Source organism: Acipenser ruthenus, unplaced genomic scaffold, assembly GCF_902713425.1.
Source record: "Acipenser ruthenus unplaced genomic scaffold, fAciRut3.2 maternal haplotype, whole genome shotgun sequence".
Lineage (NCBI taxonomy): Eukaryota > Metazoa > Chordata > Actinopteri > Acipenseriformes > Acipenseridae > Acipenser > Acipenser ruthenus.
The window spans coordinates 1-11,220 of NW_026707601.1; positions in this window are offsets into that span (position 1 = coordinate 1).

Sequence of the window (11,220 nt, forward strand, 5' to 3'; positions counted from 1 at the left end):
CTTTATTTTGAACTTCAAACTGTCTCTGAGTCTCAACCTCTGCCAATCCTGTCACAGCATAATAATAGGAGCATGCTATAGACCGCCAAATTCAGACACTGAGCAAAATAATCTGTTATACAATGACATTAGAAATGCGTGTAGAATAGGAGAAGTCATACTTATGGGGGATTTCAACTTCCCCCATATGAAATGGGAGAACCCGGTGGGGAGCACGACGGACAAAATTGAAATGGTGGAAATAACAAATGACTGCTTCCTAATGCAATTTGTCAAGGCACCAACTAGAGGGGAGGCATGCCTTGAAGTAGTCTTTTCAAATAACGAAGACAGAATAACTACAACAGAGGTCAGAGAGCCATTGGCAAACTCAGACCACAACATGGTCTCATTTGAGGTGTTTTTTAAAACCCAAAAAGTAATGACTAAAGCTAAGGTTTACAATTTTAGAAAAGGAAACTATGAAGGTATGAAACAGAGACTAACAGAAGTGGGAGAAGTACAGTCGTGGACAAGTACAATGCAATTAGAAGTTAGAAGCAGAAAGGAGGAATTACATCTTTAAATAAAACCTGGAGTTGCTTTAATCAGAAAACATTGCGGCTTAAAGCCTTACAGCTGTGTGTATTTTTCTGATAACAAGCTGAAACTTGGAGCAGCTGATTCAAATTCCGCGGCATTCTGAGACACGGGGGAGAGGCGGAGCCTGCAGCACAAATAAACGCAGGCAGTCAGTCTTCCCAGCGACAGCGTGTGGAAGTGACATCGTGGGAGAAGTACAATCGTGGACAAGTACAACGCAGTTAGAAGCAGTTTGAAAGCAGGTTGACAGCTGCAGAAGCTAAACTAAACTTCCAAAAAAAAAAGGTCTTCAAGCCAGTAATCTGTGACAACTGCATGATGTGGGAAATTCGAGAAAACCCAACAGAGCTCAACCAAGTGTGTGTAAAGTGCCGCTCGATCCAGGACTTGCTCCAATGAGTAAGTCTGCAAGAAAAGGAGCTGGAGGAAATGAGACAGCAACAGGAGCTTGAGGAGCTGACACACCCACAATTCATGGAAGTCTGCACCCCTAGCAGACTGAAAGCTACCACGGAGATGGAAGAGAGTCGAAACAGCTGGGTTCAGATAGGCAGAAGCAGGGAAAAAAGAAACCGTCAAACACAACCACAAGAAATCCAAACATCCTACAAATTTGAGCCACTTCAGCATTTAGATGACCAATTTACAATTTTAGAAAAGCAAACTATGAATGTATGAAACAGAGACTAACAGAAGTAGATCCACAGAAAAATGATGGCTGTTTTTCTAAAAATGTAGTACTAGATGCACAAAACAATTACATCCCAAAAGTAGACAAATCTAAATCTAAAACAAAATGGCCAAAATGCTTTAATAGATCAATTTAAAAAAAAAATTCTGCGAAAAAAGGCACTTTTCAGAGCGTTTAAAAGGGACCAAAAACAAAGTACACAGAAAGAGTACTTAGAACTGCAAACACAAGTCAAAAAGGACATTATAAAGGCCAATATTGCTAAGGGGGCTAAAAACAATTCCAAAATGTTTTTCCAATATTATAACAGCAAGAGAACATTCAAAGAGGAGGTTAAATGTCTAAGGGACACAAATGGCAAAATCACAGACGAAGAAAAGAAATAGTTTTAGATAACTTTAGCATAACAGAGGCAGAAGTGTTAAAGGGACTAGGAGTTCTTAAAATAAACAAATCCCCTGGGCCGGATGAGATCCTCCCAATAGTACTCAAAGAAATGAAAGAAGTTATTTACAAACCGCTAACCAAGATCATGCAAAAGTCTCTTGACATAGGGGTTGTACCGACAGACTGGAGAATTGCAAACGTAATACCGATCCACAAAAAGGGAGACAAAACCGAACCAGGTAACTACAGACCAATAAGCCTGACTTCTATTATATGTAAACTTATGGAAACTATAATAAGAACCAAAATGGAAAATTACATATATGGTAACAATATTCTGGGAGACAGTCAGCATGGTTTTAGGAAAGGGAGATCGTGTCTAACTAACCAACTTGACTTTTTTGAGGATGCAACATTGAAAATGGATAACTGCAAAGCATACAACATGGTTTATTTAGATTTCCAGAAAGCTTTTGACAAAGTCCCTCATAAAATATTAATTCTCAAACTGAACACAGTAGGGATTCAAGGAAATGCATGCACATGGATTATGAAGTGGTTAACATGTAGAAAACAGAAAGTACTGATTAGAGGAGAAACCTCAAAATGGAGCGAGGTAACCAGTGGTGTACCACAGGGATCAGTATTAGGTCGTCTGCTATTCCTAATCTACATTAATGATTTAGATTCTGGTATAGTAAGCAAACTTGTTAAATTTGCAGACGACATAAAAATAGGAGGATTGGCAAACACTGTTGCAGCAGCAAAGGTCATTCAAAATGATCTAGACAGCAATCAGAACTGGGCAGACACATGGCAAATGAAATTTATTAGAGAAAAATGTAAAGTATTGCATGCAGGCAATAAAAATGTGCATTATAAATATCATATGGGAGATACTGAAATTGAAGAAGGGAACTATGAAAAAGACCTAGGAGTTTATATTGACTCAGAAATGTCTTCATCTAGACAATGTGGGGAAGCTATAAAAAAAGGCCAACAAGATGCTTGGATATATTGTGAGAAGTGTTGAATTTAAATCAAGGGAAGTAATGTTAAAACTTTACAATGCATTAGTAAGACCTCACCTAGAATATTGTGTTCAGTTCTGGTCACCTCGTTACAAAAAGGATATTGCTGCTCTAGAAAGAGTGCAAAGAAGAGCAACCAGAATTATCCCGGGTTTAAAAGGCATGTCGTATGCAGACAGACAAAAAGAATTGAATCTATTCAGTCTTGAACAAAGAAGACTATGCGGTGATCTGATTCAAGCATTCAAAATCCTAAAAGGTGTAGACAATGTCGACCCAGGGGACTTTTTTGACCTGAAAAAAGAAACAAGGACCAGGGGTCACAAATGGAGATTAGATAAAGGGGCATTCAGAACAGAAAATAGGAGGCACTTTTTTACCAGTATATGTACATGTGTGTGTGCGTGTGTGTGTGTGCATGTGAGTGTGCGTGTGAAAATAGGAGGCACTTTTTTACACAGAGAATTGTCAGGGTCTGGAACCAACTCCCCAGTAATGTTGTTGAAGCTGACACCCTGGGATCCTTCAAGAAGCTGCTTGATGAGATTCTGGGATTAATAAGCTACAAACAACCAAACAAGCAAGATGGGCCAAATGGCCTTCTCTCATTTGTAAACTTGCTTATGTTCTTATGATTAGAACATGGGAACAGTCTGATGGGGAGAAAACTGCATCAGGCTCTTCATGCTGAACTGTGACAGACAGTCTGCACTCTCTGTGTATGAACTGAATAAGCTCACAGTTCATCAAATTATAAATACATAGGGCCTCCTGCAGTAAACAGCGTTAACGAGTTTACCATGCAGTAAGCCTCTTACCTCGTGCTTTGTACACCTGCTGTATTCACTTACCTGAAAAAGTAACCATATGTGTGGTAAACAATGCATGGAAAAAGTACCGCATGCTGGTCATTTAAATAGAATTAATGATTAAAGAAGTGGTTAAACAAAAGGGCTTGTAACCAGAACGTACCCGGTTCAAATCTCCACTCCCTGCAGGCACAGCTTCTGCTCAAAGTGTGTTGGACAATACTGGGATCAGAATGATACTATTAAATGCCAGCTATGTAAGAAAAGGTATTACAGGAAGTTTGATCTCAGCATTAAAGGATACATAAGGACATTTGTATTTTATTGTGTTACATTTTCCCATGTGTTGCTACAACTGTTTACGTAAGGTGTGTGTATTGTTCTAAAGTAAGGGGGCCAAGACAGGAGTAATATGTTCACCTTTTCTGGTTTTAGTTAGAATTCTTGCAGCAGCATTCTGAATAAGCTGCAAGCGAGACACCAAATACTTTGGAATCCCAGAAAAAAGTGCATTACAATAGTCGATTCTCGATGAAACAAAGGCGTGCATTAGCCTCTCAGCATCAGATACAGAAATAATAGATCTAAGTTTAGCTATATTTCTCAAATGATGAAAAGATGCTTTAGTAATTTCCTAATATGGGACTCAAATGATAGATCAAAAATGACCCCCAAATTTCTTGCTTCAAGTTTTAGTTCTGAGGAAAGGCTGCTAAGATCTATTTTATATAAATCAACATTTTTTAATTGGTGCTGTGAACCCACAAGCATGACCTCCGTTTTATCAGAATTCAACATCAGAAAATTTTGAGACATCCAACACTTTATGTCCACAAAGCAAAGCAAGCAGCTAATAGCGCCCCAGTGGAGAGATTGCCTGGATTGAAAGACAAGCACAGCTGAGTATCATCTGCGTAACAATGGAAATTCACTCCATGCCTGCGGATAATATCACCCAATAGCAACATATATAATGAAAACAACAGGGGACCTAAAATAGAACCCTGAGGAACACCACAGACAACCTCTGACAAATCAGACTTCATCTCCCCGACAGAAACGTATTGAAACCTATCAGAAAGATAAGACCTAAACCGAGAATGGACACCGCCTGCCAAACCCATTAAACTCCCAAGCCGATTAATAGAATGGAATGGTCCATGGTGTCAAAGGCAGAGCTAAGATCAAGAAGAATTCAAACTGAAGGAAAGCCAGAGTCAGAGCTTATCAAAAGATAATTTACTACCCTAACAAGAGCCGTCTCAGTGCTGCAATATGTGCAGATCGAAATCCAGACTGAAATTTCTCAAATAAAGCATAGAAGCTAAAAATTTGAGCAACTGATTGGCAACAACTTTCTCCAAGACCTTGGCTAAAAATGGAAGATTGGAAATTGGCCTATAGCTGTTAATAACTGTAGGATCCAAATGACTTTTTTAAGCAGGGGTTTAACCACTGCAACCTTAAGTGCAGAGGGAACTATACCAGATGAAAGGGATTCATTTATAATTGTTAAAATGCTCATATTAGCAACACTAAATACATATTTTAATAGTTTAGAAGTTTAGGATCCAGGGCACAAGTGGTTGGTCTCATATGCCTAACTAATGCTGTCAGCTCTTGCAAAGTAACTAACGAGAAAGGCTCCATCATAACTTTTTCAGGTCTAGTTAAGAACATAATAAAGTTTACAAACAAGAGGAGTTGGTTCCAGACCCTCACAATTCTCTGTGTTAATTCAAAGAATAAATTAATTCAAAGTAGGAGGAAAAGTCCATAATAGAAGGAGTCTGTAAGATCTGATCTCTAATATCAAGAATTCTATTTTGGAAGAATTTTAAAAACTATAAAAAGTGCAACTAAACATTGAACCAATATTAAAGGTAGAAGTAATAGAAGGTGGATTTTCCACGCAAGATCATGAACATGCAGTTTGGAATTCTTCTATCACATTTCAGTTTCCGAGTAAAATCATGAAACCATGGAGTGCTTCTTTTGGAAAACACCCTCCGCTTTTTAACAGGAGCTATAGAATCATTTTTTTTAACAATTAAGGGTAGTTTGATCTCAGAATGAATTGCAAGATGATCTGAAACAGAAAGGTCAGCAGTTACTATATTTTGAACATCCAAACCACGAGAACTCACTAGATCTAAAGTATTCTCACGATTATGAGTATGACCTCTAACATGCCGTACATAATTTAGAGAATCCAATAGCTTCAAAAATTCTGAACCATTAGAATCAGTATCAATGTCCACATGGATATTAAAGTCACCCAATAAAATAACTATCATAGTTAACACAGTATAGATAAAAAATCACCAAATTCAGTCAAAAAAAAGTAACTTAGACTTGGGTGGAGGATATACAATTGCAATAAGAACAGGTCATTTGTTATCAATAATTAGCATTAGTAATTCAAAGGATGAATATCCCTTCAAGATCTCTTGTTTGATTTTAAGTTCAGTGCGGAAGAAAGTAGCAAGTCCACCTCCTCGACCAGTAAGATGAGCACTGTGAAGAAAAGACTAATTTAGAGGAGAAGCCTCGATCAAAGAAACATTGTCATCAACTCTGTGCCAAGTGTGGGTTAAAGATAAAATATCAAGGTTAGAATCTGTGATGAATTCACTGATCAGGGGCACTTTATTTGACAGAGATCTAACATTAAATAAAGTCAGTAAAGTAGCATTTTCAGGAGCATGTGGTTTAATGGAGGTGACAGGGATGTGCAACATATTACTAGAACATACTGTTTGACATGCCTGGCCTCTTATTGTGAGACACACGTCAAGCCGCACTGTGAGGTTGTCACATTAAGGAAACACAGACTGGCCAAATCTACTGGGAATCTGGAGCAGAAACTCTGCCAGCAACACCAAATGGCTTTGGAAGTGTACTGTCAGACCGATCAGAGTTATATCTGCTGGCTGTGTACTGAAGAGAGACACCAGGGCCATGATACAGTCTCGGCTGAGAAGGAGAGAGCTGACAAACAGGTATGGATGTGTGAACTGTTCATAGTGATTTGCAGGTGTGGAAAAGGAGGCTGCGTACTGTATGTTTGTCTTGTGCGGTTTAATTGTTCACAGGATCACCGATTTATTGTTCACTGGGAATGTGGGTATGTGTTGATTGTTGACATAGGAATGTAGGGGTCAATAACGTAGAAAGTCCTCCATGGGTCGGGGCTTTCCTATCTTCAGGAGCTTCTTACTGCATATGTTCCTGTGACAGAAATATAATGAATCTTGGTTGTAAATCTCCCTCCCGACCTGTGAGGGCGCTAAGCAGCGAGGACAGAGTTCTTTTGACGGGCTGGACTGACAGTTCTTTTCCGGGTCGGGGAGTTGGCCAGTCTGGAAGAAGGTGTGTCTCTGTTGCAAGAACGTATTGACCCGGAAGGTAAACAATGTAGCAGCCGCTGATTGTAAAGGCAACTGTATTAGTTTACCAAGGGGTCATGCATGACAGCATAAAAAGGGGACAGAGACTTGTAATCGGTTCCTGTCGCCTTGGGCCAGCACTACCCGGAACAACAACACCACAGTCACTGTTATTTGTTATCACCCACCTTGAGCACTACTGCACGCACCCGGACCGGTGATTTGTGTTAGTAGCATTGTGGGAGCGGATAATGTGTTATTATTTGTTTTGTTTACAAATCATTATTATTTTCCTGCCAAGCTTTACACCAGGGGTGTATTTTCGGAGGATTATTGTTTAGTCGCCAGACCAGGATTTGTGTAAAAATAAAAAATAACAATAAAAAGAACATTTCCAAATTGGATTACAGTTTTCACATGTGATTGTTTCTGCACTGCATCACCTCTGCATCCGGTCTGAATCAGCAGCCACTTTGCCACAGTTCCACTTTGTTCTTTACCTACTGGTGGTACCAAAATATCGTTTCCAATCGGCTGGACTTAAAGCCTTTAGCTATGCTGCCCGTTTTTGGGATTCTCTTCCAATTATGATTAGAAATGCTAAAACTCTGGAATCTTTTAAAGTCAAATTGAAAAAGTTTATTTTTGTACGTGCCTTTTATTTTTTAAAATTTGGAATCGCCAATTATTTTACCCCCATTTTCTACCCAATTTGGAATTGCCAAATCTTTTTCACCACTGCAACTCCTGCAGTGACTTGGGAGAGGCGAAGACAAGCGTCCTCTGAAACGTGCACTGTCAGGCCGTCTGCTTTCTTTCACACTGCAAGCCGACAGTGAATCCAACCAAACCCATTTGTACATGCCTTATGAGACTGTAACAGGATCTGTATTTTATATGTATATGTGTTTGCTATTCTACATCTGGGTGATACTGTACTGTGGCTCATTGGGTAATGCTGATGGCTAATATGGTTCCTGAACCACTAAAGTGTGAGGATCACTGCTTTAAACATATCTCTCAACCTCCAAGCCACTACTGCCTGTACTATCTGGCTGGGGCAGCAACCCATTTACAATAGGTCACATCCTCTTTGAAACCTATTGGTAACAACAACACTCTTAAGCACTCAGAATGTTAATGATAGTGTTCAGTGGCTGATCTAAACAAGGTGAGAGCTGTGTACTTTCCCTTATTCAAGTTTACTATGGTGAATTTATTATAGTGTTTTCACACTTTTTCCCATGGTGAATTTATCATAGTGTTTTCACACTTTTTTCCCATGGTGAATTTATCATAGTGTTTTCACACTTTTCCCATGGTGAATTTATCATAGTGTTTTCACACTTTTCCCATGGTGAATTTATCATAGTGTTTTCACACTTTTTCCCATGGTTTTACTTTACTTTGACCATGGTTTCCTACTGTTTTAACATGCTTTCACTGTGTTACTGTACCATGGAAATACCATGATATATACCATAATAGATGTTTCTAAGAAATGTTTACTATAGTACACCATGGTTAACCATGGTCCAGTATAGTGAAGCACAATGAAAGCATGTTAAAATAGTAGGAAACCATGGTCAAAGTAAAAACATGGTAAAGTGTGAAAACACTGATAAATTCAACATGGTAAAAGTGTGAAAACACTGATAAATTCACCATGGTAAAAGTGTGAAAACACTGATAAATTCAACATGGTAAAAGTGTGAAAACACTGATAAATTCAACATGGTAAAAGTGTGAAAACACTGATCAATTCAACATGGTAAAAGTGTGAAAACACTGATAAATTCACCATGGTTAAAGTGTGAAAACACTGATAAATTCAACATGGTAAAAGTGTGAAAACACTATGATAAATTCACCATGGTAAAAGTGTGAAAACACTGATAGGTAGGGTGGTTTAACTTGAATAGAGCAGTTTGCATTTGAATTGGTCTCCACACAGCTCCTGTAGTTGTGTGATCCCATTAAAGTGTGTGAAACTATTGTCTCTAGAGCAGTTAGCAGCTAGTTCCCTTGCTAAGTGAAGGGAGTTATTTAAGGGTGGGCATCTAGTAATTAGTTCAGTCTACAGGTAACCAGGGACAGAGGCAGATAGATAAGTTCCTGCTTCAAGTAATTTTAACTAACTACATTTGGTGACATTGTAAGGTGGTGTTTGAATTGGCTGAGTTAGTGTGTGAGTAGTACCAGGTGAGTGGCTAAATTGATTAGCAGTTGATTTTGCTATTTGATTGGTTTCCACACAGTTTAGTTGGTTCTTTTGCCAAGCAGGTGTAACATTTAATCAAGCAGCCTATATCGGCGCCAGCAATAAGCGCCAGCAAACCGAAGAGCCTCAACAAAAGAGCCGGGAGTCTAGCTGTGGGAGTCCAGCAAGGGGAGGCCTGCACTGAGACGCTGTTCGAATAGATCCAAACCTAACGGAGCTCCAGAAGAAGCTATCTACTAGTCAGGTCTGTACCCTCCACCCTACTGCTCCTACTGTGCCTTTTGTCTTGCTTGTCCTGCTATGACTGTCTCTCACATCCCTGTTCTGTCCTCCCATCCTCGTCCTCTGCCCTCCCTCCGCTGCTGCTCCTCCAACCCCTCTAACCTCATTTCTCTGCCTCTCCCCCCCTCCCGCACACTCTCTGGTGCACTCTGGAACTGTCACTCTTCTGCTAACAAAGCTGATTTCATATCTGCCTTTGCCTCCCACCTCTTGCTCGATTTCCTTGCTCTCACTGAAACCTGGCTGTCCCCTGATAACACTGTTACTCCTGCTGCCCAGTCCTCTCTCTACGTCCTGTCCCATACCCCGCGTCTCACTGGACGGGGAGGTGGGACGGGTCTTCTCCTCTCTCCCTCCTTACTCTTTTCTGTCCCCTCCGATCTCACCTCTCTGACCACTATTTCATCTCTTTTTCTCTGTCTCTCCCCCCTCCTCCTACCCCCACTGTCATCTCTCGCTGTAACCTCCGATCTCTCTCCCCCTCTGTCCTTGCCTCCACTGCTCTCTCTCACCTCCCTCCTATCGACTCCTTTTCACAACTCTCTGTAGACTGCTACCTCCACCCTCTTCTCCTCACTCACCTCCTCCCTCGACTCCCTCTGTCCCCTCACCTCCCGACCTGCTCGCCCCTCCCCTCCCCATCCCTGGCTCTCCTCTGTGCTCCGCTTGGCAAGAATTACACTGCGATCTGCTGAAAAGAAATGGAAGAGAACCAAACTCCCTGCTGCCCTAGACCTTTACCACACTCTCCTGCTTATTTCCAATCTGTAATCCAAGCCTCCACTAACAACCCACGTAAACTATTCTCTACCTTCTCCTCCCTCCTAAACCCTCCCCCCTCCTCCTCCCTCCTCTATCTCCCCTGATGACTTTGCCTCCTTCTTCTCTTCTAAAATCTCAGATATCCGCAAACTCTTTAACACCTCTCCCTCCCCCGCACCCCCTCCTGCTCCAACCCCTACACCCACTACATCCCCTACTAACTCGCCCTCCTTCTCCACCTTCTTGCCCCTCTCAGGCTCTGACCTCTCCTCCCTGCTCCAGGGTCACAAACCCACCACGTGTGCCTTGGACCCCCTCCCCACTCACCTCTTTCAAGCTGCTGCTCCTGCTCTACTCCCCTTCATCTCCTCCCTCCTCAACACCTCTCTACTTTCTGGTATCTTTCCCTCTGCATTCAAAAAAGCCTCCATCAGTCCCCTCCTCAAAAAACCTACCCTGGACCCCACCTCCCTCCAGAGCTACCGTCCTGTCTCCCTCCTACCCTTCCTCTCCAAAACCCTCGAGCGGACTGTACACCGCCAGCTCTGCTTTCCTGTCCAACCACTCTCTGCTTGACCCTCTCCAATCTGGCTTCCGCTCTGCTCACTCCACTGAAACCGCCCTCCTGTCTGTCACCAACTCACTTAAGTCTGCCCGAGCTGCCTCTCTCTCCTCTGTCCTAATTCTCCTCGACCTCTCTGCTGCCTTTGACACTGCTGATCACTCTATTCTACTATCATCTCTTGCTGACCTGGGGATCTCTGGCACTGCTCTGGCCTGGTTCTCCCCCTACCTCTCCAACCGCACTTACCAGGTAACCTGGCGTGGAGCAACCTCCACACCTCACCCTCTCTTAACTGGAGTCCCCCAAGGGTCAGTCTTGGGTCCTCTCCTGTTCTCTCTCTACACCCGCTCCCTGGGCCCCCTCATCGCATCCTATGGTTTCTCATACCATTTCTATGCTGATGATGCTCAGATTTTCCTCTCCTTCCCCACCTCTGACTCCACCATCTCCTCCCGTATCTCTACCTGTCTGTCTGCTATTTCCTCCTGGATGCACTCGCAT